Below are 12,214 nucleotides of genomic sequence, written 5' to 3' on the forward strand. Positions count from 1 at the left end.
CGGCTGGCCCCGGGCCCGGGACGCGAGACGCTTGTCACAGACGCGGGCCGCCTGTGCCAGCCTCAGCCTCTTCGACCTGTCCCCGGCTTGGGAACGAGCGCATGTTTGGCACCGTGTGGTGACTGAGCTGCTCTGAAGTTGTAGTGTAGTAGCTTCAGCTATCTCCTGCCTGCTCGCAGGGCTCCCCTGTGCCAAGTAGGGCAGCTTAGAAGCGTCGTTCATGTTCCCCAACCTGCCGCGCTGTCAGCGGCATCCATCCATACTCGCCTCATGGCTGCCCTGAGCCTCACACAGCTTTAAGTAAAAAGCAAAACACACTGTAATAAGTAACTAAGGGTGATTTGCTGATCAAATGGGCTTTTAACAAAAGAAATGATCTTGCTGCAGCAGATTTGAGAACGTTCTGTCTGGTGAGAAAAGAGTTAACTATGAGGCTGCGAGATGTACCTTCTCAAGGCCAATGTTAAATGTCTTCATGCCCAGCAAAGCCAGTCTATTAAAAATAATCCCTCAATCCACATACGAACAGGTAATATGTAATGACAGCTGACACTGCACCCCCCCTCCTGAGAGCTGTGCCTTCCCAGCCAGCTGTCACCCTCCCTGCCTCACATCTTCTCACCTCTAAGGGCCATGAAAATGATCAGGGGGGTGGAACACCTCTCCCATGAGGACAGGCTGAGAGAGCTGGGGTTGTTCAGGCTGGAGAAGAGAAGGCTCCAGGGAGACCTTATTGCAGCCTTTCAATATGTCAAGGGGGCTTATAGGAGGGATGGAGAGGGACTTTTTATCAGGGCCTGTAGTGAAAGGACAAGGGGCAATTGTTGCAAGCAGAAGTGTAGGTTTAGATCGGATATAAAGAAGAAATGTTCTGTGAGAAGAGTGGTGAAATACTGGAGGAACAGGTTGCCCAGAGAGGTAACAGATGCCCCATCCCTGCAAACCTCCAAAGGCAGACTGGACAGAGGTCTGAGCAGCCTGACCTAGTGAGGGACAATGCTGCCTGTGGCTTGAATGCAACTGATATTAAATGTGTATGCAGGACAGTCAACAGTCAAGTTAAAGGAACATGAGGTCACTTTTAAGATTAAAAAAAGTCATCAACGTATTTATTACATAGAAACAATTTTAAAAAGGAGGCACCATAATACTGTAGCTTCTCAGGTCATCATGAGAACCGATTGCAGTACAGAAAAAAACTGCAAAATTACTAATAGATAATGTCTTCCACTTAAGAATCAGTAAATATGCAAGAAGAGCCTGAATTAGTTTGAGATCCTAGCTGCCCACTTAAGACTGATAGGCTTTTTTTGTCCAGTTCAGTACTTCTGTGAAAACAGTAACATCTGAGCTGTCCCACAGATCACTTAGTGCTCTTTTTTCCTTTTAGGCATCTCTTCATCTGTATTGTATTGCTATTTAAAACTTGCTCCTGCTGGACACAGCACTCCAATAGCATCAGAAAGTGATAAAAAGAGAAGAACCACCTTACTTACAGAGACAAATAATGTCTAAGCATAATAGCTTCTCTGTATTAGAGAATGGATGGAGGTGCTGAAACTACTGCTATAAAACTCAAACACACTTGTCCTGTGCCCACCTTAAAGCAGTCAGTGAGCTGCTGATTTTACTGCAATCATGAGAATTGGAAGAATTAAGTTGTTCTTCCGTGTTTTGTTAACACAGCAAATCTAGGCAAAAGTTTATAATTGCTCTGTCAGTCACCAATGTCATCCTGCAGCACTCTGATAACTCCTAACATGGCTTCTCTGGTCACTTCTCTGTATGCTCCCGAAGAAGGTCAGGTTTTGTAAAAGCCTCTCATCTGCATGAACAGGACTAAATAGATCTCTTTGTATGTTTTTGCAATTCTAGCTACTTTTCTTTTATTACTTGATTTCTATGCAGCTTCTCAAGGTAATTCTTATAAGAATCCTTCTAGCAGCATGCATAGGGCTGGCACAAAGGTGCATGATCCGGCCAAAGATAGTAAGAAAATGTGAGGCTTGCTGACCTCTGCTATTGTGAAGGGGATCACTCCACATACAGCAGTTTTGATACACTTCTACTGGTTTCAATGGTCAGGCAAAAATTTGGAGAAAAGGAACTACTGAGAAAATTTGCTCCTAAATCAAATGCAAGTATGTAAGTAAAATTGTTTTTTCACTTATTGCTTTATTATTCTGGAACAAGTTCTGCTCTTAAAGAACTTTTGCATGCAGAAAAGTGGAGCATTGCTAGATACTAGACAAAGAATCAACAAGTGAAGAGTGTGAATGTATTGCAGTCTCTTCAAAGCAGAAGACATGAGAAAAGCACACCTTCTCTTACTGTGCCCTTCATTTCAGCTCTACATTTGTAGCGACGGTGACAACATCTTTTGCTCTTCCCTGTATTCACAGGTACTTGTGCACATTGGCTGGATGTCATAACATCTAGCTAAGGTTAAAATGACAGTCCAGAAAAACTACACTAGTTCAAAAGTCACAAAATAACAGAAGCACTGAAGAATATGCTGGATGTGCTTATTGCAGTAGACAGCAGTGTGGTCATTATGGCTCTCGCACATATGTTATGTATTCTCTTACTCATTCCATATGCTGCTGCTGAGTGTCTGGCCCACGGCAGCTATGTATCTGAGGTCATATTTCATTATGCATTCCTATTGATTGTATGAAACACAGGCAGAATTCCTGATAGGTAACAAACTGCTTCAGAAAAAACATGAGCAAAATAAGATGAACCTCTGTCCAAGCCTCTTGCTGCCTACAGGTAATCCCAGAACAACTATACTGCGGATATTTATATTTAGTCTTAATCCTCCTCTTCCTTCTTTCATTTCTCCCTTTTCTCCCCTGCCCAGATCATCAAGGGAAGTCTCAGAGGGATTGTGGTAAGAAAGCGATCCAGTCAGATTATTTAACTGAGTGATAAATACACATTTCTAACAGCCTTCTACTATCCAATGTAACCTTTCTATCAGAAGGAATTACCCTGTTCATATTACTTGTGAAAATAATTTTAGCACAAATGCATCTACCTTGTAGCATAATCTAATAATTACTTCTCATCTTTGCACTACCAGTAAGGCTTCTGCAGCAATTCATGTGGACACATTCTGCCTTATAAAAATTGAATTGTTTCTTTACTTGTTCTTGGAAGTTTTTCTATAGCTGTCTACATGTTTCTGTGTCATTGGTACACAGTATTAGCAAATATTCATACCTGAGGTACTTTTGTCTTAACACACAGTGTTTTAGCACATTTTTATGTTGGCATTTGAATTCATGTAGATTGTCAATGTGCTTGTTTATGATTTTATGTCTTTGTGGGATTTTTTTTATGCCTTTTCATAAATCCATTGTAAAGTCCATGTAACTAGGTAGAGCCACACTGCATAATGCCATGGCAACACCCAAGCAGGCACTGGGCTTGGTAGCACACCCAGAGGATGTGGAACTCAGTCCTGAATATGCCTGTTCCTCAACATACAACAGGGAGGTGAAAAATATGCAAGAAGAGCTATTTGCAATTTCTCATCATGAGGCAGTCAGGACCTAAATTCAAGCTAAAAGGATATTCTAAAGGAAGGTTAGTAGTAGATTTGATTCCACAAGTCCTGGAAGATAGAAAGCATGTAAATAAGTATGATGACAGATCAATCCCAAGCTTCCTTCTAAACACTAGCACAGATCTCTGACCTGTAGATACCCTTCTGCTAGTACCCTGACTCTGCAACTGGAGCACATTTCTGGCTGCAATGGTATATACTTTTATGAAGTAAAAATAGTGAGGCAAGTTTTTTGATGGGTTTTTATCAAAGTCATCAGAACTGCATTTTTTATCCCTACCCTACTTCAGATAAAATTTGGTGCAGTCAGGTGCATTTTTGTTCCCTGTGGTTTTTCGCATATAACAAACTTGCATCAAATCTTCTAAAACAAAAAGGGATAGTAAAAGTTGCTTTATTAAAAAAAAAAACTACTAAATAAAATTATTTTCTTAAAATATAATTGTTGTCTAATAATTTGATTAAAATAGATGTTTACTCTTTCTTGACAGATTCCTTGGAAAAATAAGACATTTCCTTGCAAATGGATTCATGTATGTTTTTATTTTCATTAATGTCAGAGAATATAAAAGATTTATCAGCTTTTATATTCTTGCAAATCTCACTGTATTTCCTATCCATTCACCTTGGAAACTAGATAGAAATTATATGTGCAGGCTGTTCTGATCAGTTATGCATTTGACAAATTAAGTTGCTAGCATTTGTCACAATAAAGATTTTAAAAAGTATTGTAACAAAGGCTATTTATGTTTAGGGAGCTCTTACGAGTTATGAGCACAACAAACTTGATGTTTTGTCCTTACTGTGAAAAAAAAAATCTCAGACATTGTAATTACTTACTGTAATAACCAGAAAAGCTAAAAGTTATTAATGTCCTGTCTTCTGTTGTAAGCCAGCCCATATATTATTTTTCTATATAATTTCTATATAATTGATTAACCCTACTGTATTCCAATCCCTAGGCAAATGTCTTGTTGCTTCTTACTTTGCTAAAGCAATAAGAAAGAAATATTGTGATTGGAAGAAATTACTGCAGTAGTTTCCCTGTTAAAACCTATGTTAACCTCAGTACAGTTTCAGCTGAACTGCTGCTTTAAGATTATTTGAAATCAAGACTTCCTTTACATTCAGTGAGTAGAAGGGCAACTCATTGAAAGAACTCAGGCTTTTTATGGCAGGTGACATGGATAAACACTGAAATCCTACCCATTTCTAAGAAATAAACAGCATTGGGATGGATTCTGTAGCACAGATCTCCATCAGGGTCAAAATATATATGAGGTGAGATTGCAGTTCGTGTAGAAGGGCCCCAGCAGGCAGCAGTGCTTGGGCAAGTCCTTTTCTGCTCAGAGGAGATGGCAGGAGTTCTAGGTCTCTCTGAAGGTGGAGGCACAAGAGCTGTAAAACTGAAATGTGGACCTTCAAAGAAGATGCAGTGTCTGACTGAAAGGCATGCATGGCATGGCTACAGTCAAAGACAGGTTTTTGGTGGAAAAGGAGAGGAGTTACTTGGAAATAGCAGCACACCTTGATACACTGTGAATCTAGTGTTAAAAGCTCTTTCATCTGCATGTTCATAATTGAATTCAAATGCTTCCAGGCTCACTAGATCAAGTGCATAAAGGAAGAAATGAGACTAGAGTATTTTGGATCCAGCTACTGGAATATATTTAAATGTACTTAAGCTTTTTACACTTGTACTAAGTAGTACACACATAGCGAAAGTATACTGGGAAGAAAACTGCTTTTTATGTTTAGCTCTGAGAGTGGGTAGGCAGTGTTTTGAGGTTGTTCTTTTAGCTTAAAGAAATATATTCATATTAATTTCTGGTTACTAAACCTCTGGATCTATACTTGTGGAGTGCTGTAGAGTATCATCTAAGTCCCAGAGCCTTCCCTAAGGAAGATCATTTCTTACTTTTCTTATTTCCTCTGGCAAAAGTATAACTTAATTTTTCTTAGTGTAACATTGATGAAATTCAAGCAAATGGTAGAAAGACTTGTGAAAGATGAGCAAGTTTCATTTTATCCCCTTTGGACTTGCTCATAACAATACTCTGTAGAGTGCCTTGAAGAGCCCATCCACAAAACTTCCCCCAGGTTTCTTTTAAAAAGTGATCTTTTTTTGTCTTCTTAACATGCAGTTAGAAGAGAGGGAGCAGCTCAGAGAGACACACAAGTGTTGGTAGTGTTGTGATTAGCTCAAAAATGCAACCTCAAAGAGCAGCTTTGTCCAAACTTGAGGAACTTTGTCATACACAGTTTCTTATAGGAGCTGGGAAGAGTGCACGTGGATGGCATCAGCAGGCCTAGCAGGCAGGCTGGTCCAGCACAAGCAGCCTCTTGACATACTGGGCATGTGGAAGAAAGGTACAATTCCCAAAAATTAGTACAGCTACAGGTTTAAATGTGATAATGACAGTGTTAGACTCACAAATGAGAAGTGACATATTCAAATGTACTGCCCTAGGATGCATTAATAATGCTTTGAAAGGTCCCCTGGTGTGTACCCTAACCACGCTGAACACAACCCGTGTAATGCTCTTGCAGAAGCAACAGCCAGTGCGGACTGGACATGTACATGAAGAGTACTGTAGGGTCCAGTATAGGAAAAATATTTCTGTTTAAGCATAGTTTAAGCCTAGTTAAGCCCTGGATCATATTATACAGGGCATTTGTCATAATTCTCAGGTGAAGGTGATTCAAGAAGAGATTAAGTATCTCTTAGACATGGTGTATACCCTGTCTCTGCGCAGGAGGATGGGCTCTTTTGGATCCTCACAACCTTACATTTCTATCATATTTATCCTTTTTATCCCTTTTATGACCCAAACCCTCTCCCTCACCTGGATTAACAGATTTTGTTTGAACTTCATGGCTGTTCTAATCTTAGCAAGGAGTTTAATACATTGTGTTCAACCACCACGCATGTGATTTACTGGATAACTTGGGTGTGCCTGAACTAAGGCACCTGAAGAAAGAATCCCTGCCTTTCAATATGTTGGCGGAAAAGGTGGAGGCTTTTTTCTGAATAATTGTATATAAAATTGCTGAAATGCCCTTCAGGGGCATTAAAATTTGGTTACTTAGTAATTACTGAGATTGTTAACAATTACTGTCACTTTTTGTTTGCAATGCTAAGGTTATAACCTCAAATAAGGAAACAACAAATAACAGACAAACCCAGGCAAATTCAGGCAATGCGAGCATATGCAGTACATGTGCACTTACATCAGAAACCTTCCTGACAAGTTGTTTTCTGTTGCTTACAGGACAGCATCCATCAATACAAAGCAAACAGGAAAAACCAACAAGACCCTGTTATAATGAGAATAAAATCCCTACCCTATCCTGTAACTTTCCTCCCTTCATAACTTATATTAACTTCCTTCTAAAAGAGTATTACACAAAGAGGTGATTTTTTTCACAAATTATTCATTCTCAGAGAAGAAAGAATTAGTGAAAAAACACAACGTACTGGGAAATGATGAAACGGGGTCATACAGGCTTCCACTCCACAGGTTACAACCCATGAAGTTACCACACATTTTATAAAAACAGTGTTTAATTCCCAGGTGTTAGCTTACAGGAACTGTAACTATTTGTTCCTAGCTGTGATTACTTATTACAAAAATCCTTCTTAAAAAAGAAAAATATCTTTGAATTATTTAATTCTTTTAGTTCTGATGAGGGCAACTGTGGGCATTAAGCACTCAGAGAATGAGAGGCTGTAGTTAGATATTTAATTTTCTTTTCCTCAGAGTTAACAAAATCATCTCATTACTTCATTTTGTTACTATCTTGTAGCTTGTCACATCTTTATTAAGCCATTTTTCCACACTGCCCTGTTGTTCACCAAACAAGAGGCAAACAGAATGACTCTGGATTATGGTAGCACTTATTAAATCCATGTTTAACAATGTACAGCTTTTTTGCATAAAGTTTCAGTGTCTTCACAGAAATTATTTTATTTGTAATAATCCTCTAATGACCTGTCATTGCACACACAAACATGAAGCACTGGCATTGGAATAAATTGTAAAGAAAACTTGGGTCACTGCAAAGTACCTGCCACGCTGGAAGACTGTGATAACAGTGTAGGATGGGAAAAGCTTTTTCGAATAAACCACAAAACGGCAGCTTGAAGCAAATTGTACCAAGTGGATGGCTCAGCATCACTAGATCCAGGAAGCTGCCTGGTAGATAAGCCTAGTTAGATATTGTTTATGTGCAGAAAGAAAGTGCTTACTAGTCCTGAATAAAATACAAAATTAAGACACCTTCTACAAGTTGATTTTTACTCAGACCAGTGACACTTAAACTAGTGATCCTGACTGGCGTTAGGACATCAAGGCTGTGCAGAGTTATACCCCCCACCTATAACATTAGCATTTAGCAGACCTCCACAGAGCCAGATAAAACAAGGCCATTAACACTAGTGTTACCTCTTCTGTCCTATTTCTGTTAGAAGAAACTTGCCTTTCTAATCTAGACTGGCATTTGGAAAAATGGTGCTAATTATTACACTTGTTTCTGTGGTCCAAATTTGTTTCTTGTATCCCAGGCAACCTGCAGCAGGAGGTGTCCTCCAATGTAATTACGCCAAATAAGAAGCTATAAGTACATGCAGAAGGCCAGCATTTCACATATTCCTTACGTTACATGGGTTTGTCCTGACGACTAAACAACCGTAGCATTTCATCTACCAGTTGGTAAGTCTTTCAGTGTAGAATTGTTGTTGCATAACAAGTTGTATGCTAAAGACTGTGGTTCTCCTAGTGATGATACAGCCTAGTATTGTTGCACAGTCAGTAACAGAAATAGTATAGTGCAACACTGCTCAGATAAATATGACATATCACAGTCTTGTGTTTTACTATGGAATCTCACTAGCCCTGTTTGATAAACATGGTAACTCTATTGGTTCAAGGATGGGATTATTATCTGAGAGCTTTTTCACATTTTCTGGCTCTTCCTTAGCAAGAGATGCCATTTTCCAAGCTCAGCAGTTTGTACTGAGCATTGCCATATTATATTACTTAGGTAAGATAGGATCCATCTTTTTAATTGAAATTCTATCAACTTTCAGAGATTTCTCTGAAAAACATTTTTCTGTCAGGCAAATGGCATTTTCTGATATTCTTTCTCAGTCTCTTAGTGGATATAAACCTTCTCCTAATACTCATCAGAGCTTTTTCTTTGTGGCTTTCATTTCTCTCACTGCTACTAGAGTGCATCAGCAGGAATGCATTTCCAAATGATGTCACTTTTCTGTAGAAGATGTAGATTTCAACCAGACAGGAAAAAAAAAATAGTGACTCCTCCCTTGAAAGAAGCTCTGGACTTGCTCTGTAAGCCTCTTCTTTACTCCATTGCTCAGTTAACTAACACAACAGGAGGTGTAGAGGACAGGCACTCCCTGCACACTGGCTCAGGAACAGATTTGTAAAAATCATTGAGGAAATTGCACGGAAGTACATAAGAGCACCACAAGGCAGTTAACAGAAGGAGCTATTGTCATCTGAAGAATAAAGAACCCCAAGCTTGACTCCCCCCCCCAAGTGAAAAAAAGGGACTTAACAGAATGGTATTATCTTTGCTACTACTCTGTCTTTATGTATGATGTATGCCTGGTTTACTCCTAAAATGGACTGTATTCTTTTCTAGGAAATGTTCTAAAATAATCTTGAAGGAACCCCATCTTTCTTCTCACATGTTTCTTTATGTTTTCTGTTGAAAGAGTCTCACAAGTAAATAACTTCAAGGCTGTCAATGTTCTGTATTTCTTTTAATTGTGACTGCTATCATATATAGCCTTTTCCTTATAAACTCATTTCCTGGACTTAAGTATTTAAAGGAAAAATAATTTTACAATAACAGGTTGCTCCCTTGCTTTTATATTTATACTAGTACTTAGTATTTGTGTAGGTTCATAAATATCCAAAGTACAGTACAAACATTCATCAACCCTTACAAAGCCACTGGTATTGGATAGGAGAACAGATGTTCTATTGAATACCAGTAATAAAACTGGGTCACCTTTATGAGAAGTGTTAAATATTTAAATTCAAACTTAATCCTGCAAGTGTGCTAATTCTGTCTTTTAAAGAATTTGATAGTACTTGCAAGGCAAAGTCTAAACACTATTAAAGCAAAAAAGTATCTGAATTAAAAAAAGCAAACATATCCCTTAATACAAAAATTACAGGAATTTTGGCAAGCAGAGTAGCATCTTTTACTCTAGTATAGAGTTAAATTCAAATCGTATGTATAGTTTCATGTTTAAAATCAGTGATTTACATACATAAGGGGAGATGAAAGATAAGTTGGTGCTGTTCTCTGTGTGCCCAATTTAAAACCATAACATATATGCAATCAGCATTCCCTAAGCATCACGTTTTTACACTGAAAAGAAGTGTTTAGATTTGGCTTCTGAATACTATAAAATATTTAATCACAGTCATTAAGGACAACTTATCTCTGTGTTGCATAGCATTTTGGTGTCACAAACAGGCAAGAATCAGGAAAGGAACATGACAGTGACTGGAAGAGGAAGAAAATAATTTGTAGCAAGTACAGCAGAATTAGTGTCCTTGTTCTTATAATCTATGGCAGATACTTTTGTTTAGTAGAGAAGTAATATGGCAATGGCTTTAATATAAGTGGCATAAATAGGTGAGAGATGTAGAAGCGTTCAGAGAATGTATTTCTAAGTAATCTAAGGAAAGAAATAAAAATTAATTCTCTTTAAAAAATTATTGATTTTTAATATTTTAAAAGTTTAAATTGCAATAAACTGGCTTGACCAAAGTGGTAAGATTTACCACTGCTGTGATAAAGTTTGATGAAATGCCACTAGTGGGTGTGAGTGCCAGTTGTCCTTTCATTTGGCAAACATATTTGGAACCAGTGTATCTTAGGAAGTCATGGCATCACCTGAGAGATGATTTAAAGAACCTTAAACCAGTCCATTTACTAGTTAATATTTTAGGGAATGATTTGAGAGTTATTCTTTTTTGAGAAGAAAAAGCTGTTGAATTTTAAAACTGAACAGTATGGTGTCATCTTGGATACATGAAAAGAAATCCTCTTTCACAGATGAAGAAGAAACTGTCACTGCCTCATAGCTTAAACTTGTTCTGAATATTCTTGTGTCCTAGATTTTGCCTCAACAGTCAGTACATGTTTTGAGACTAAAGTTGTTCTTTTTGATAATCAGAAATAATGAATGTAACTGCAGTAGCCTCATACAATGTAATTGTACTAGTTTCAGTAGTACTTCAGAACTCCAAATGTCAAAAACTATTTTAAAAGTACAGGAAAAAATACCGTGAAGGGTTTAGAAGAAGGTGCCTTTTGTCCCTTTGCATTTTGCCTAACTATATACCTGATAATGGGCTGCACTGGCTTGATTATGTTTACTTCCCTACAAGCATAGTATGTGGATACAAGGCATAATTATCGGTGCCTGGAAATTAGTCACTGCTGTATCAGTCTGTGAGGGACTTGACAGAACGATGGCACCTAGAATTCTGTGCTAGCCACCCATTTTTCCTGCTTGCCTCAGAAAGTCATCACAAGGTTTCCAGCTCAGGACAGTACGCTGAGCCAGGAGCCTCCTGGGCTAGGTGGCTACGCCAGCAGTGTTTCTGGCAGGTATGCCAGAGAGCACCCATTACTCTGGGGTTTAGCAGGGAATCTGGCTGTTGTGGTTTAACCCAGCCAGCAATTCAGTGCCATGCAGCTGCTCACTCACTGCCCTCCCTGCTCCCTGTGGGGTGGGGAAGAGAATCAGAAAAAAAGGTAAAACCCATGGATTGAGATGAGAACAGTTTAATAATTGAAATAAAATATGATTATGATAATTATAGTAATGAACAAGGAGACAACAAAAAGAAAGCGAGCTATAAAACCCACAAAGACAAGTGATGCACAAGAAAATTTCTCACTACCCAATGCCCAACACCCAGCCAGTTCCCAGGCAGTTATCAGCCCCTCCTGGCAAACTCCCTCCAGTTTATATACTGAGCATGATGTTCAATGATATGGAATATCTCTTCGGTTAGCTTGGGCCAGCTGTCCTGGCCTTGCTCCCTCCCAGCTCCTTGTGCACCTGCTCACTGGCAAAGCATGGGAAACTGAAAAGTCCTGTATTTGGAGAAAGCACTACTTAGCAAAAATTTAAACATTAGTGTGTTATCAACATTATTCTCATACCAAATCCAAAACATCGCAGCTACTAAGAAGGAAACAAGCTCTATCCCAGTCAAAACAAGGACAACACCAAAATGAGCACTGACTAGCCTATCCACTTTACATGTGAATTCTATTTTAAAGACCTTTATGCTCTTTAGTACCTAAAATCTATGTAATTCGTTTTATTTATATGATCTTAATTTTTAAATGTTTTGTAAGAATACAAATTAACTTGACAAACTCACTGGGTGTGTAAAATGCACTCATATTTGTATGTCATTGTCACAACCCACCAAATATCAGCCAAATGCCAGTCACTACTTTTTCAACAGATTTGCACAAAAATGTGTAATATATAATATTTCAGTTGTTTTACACAGAACATGATTTTTTAATCCAGTTAGAATTACATCACAATAATAAATTGGTTACACATAAGTGCACATT

This window comes from Falco biarmicus, chromosome Z (assembly GCF_023638135.1).
Source record: "Falco biarmicus isolate bFalBia1 chromosome Z, bFalBia1.pri, whole genome shotgun sequence".
Classification (NCBI taxonomy): Eukaryota; Metazoa; Chordata; class Aves; order Falconiformes; family Falconidae; genus Falco; species Falco biarmicus.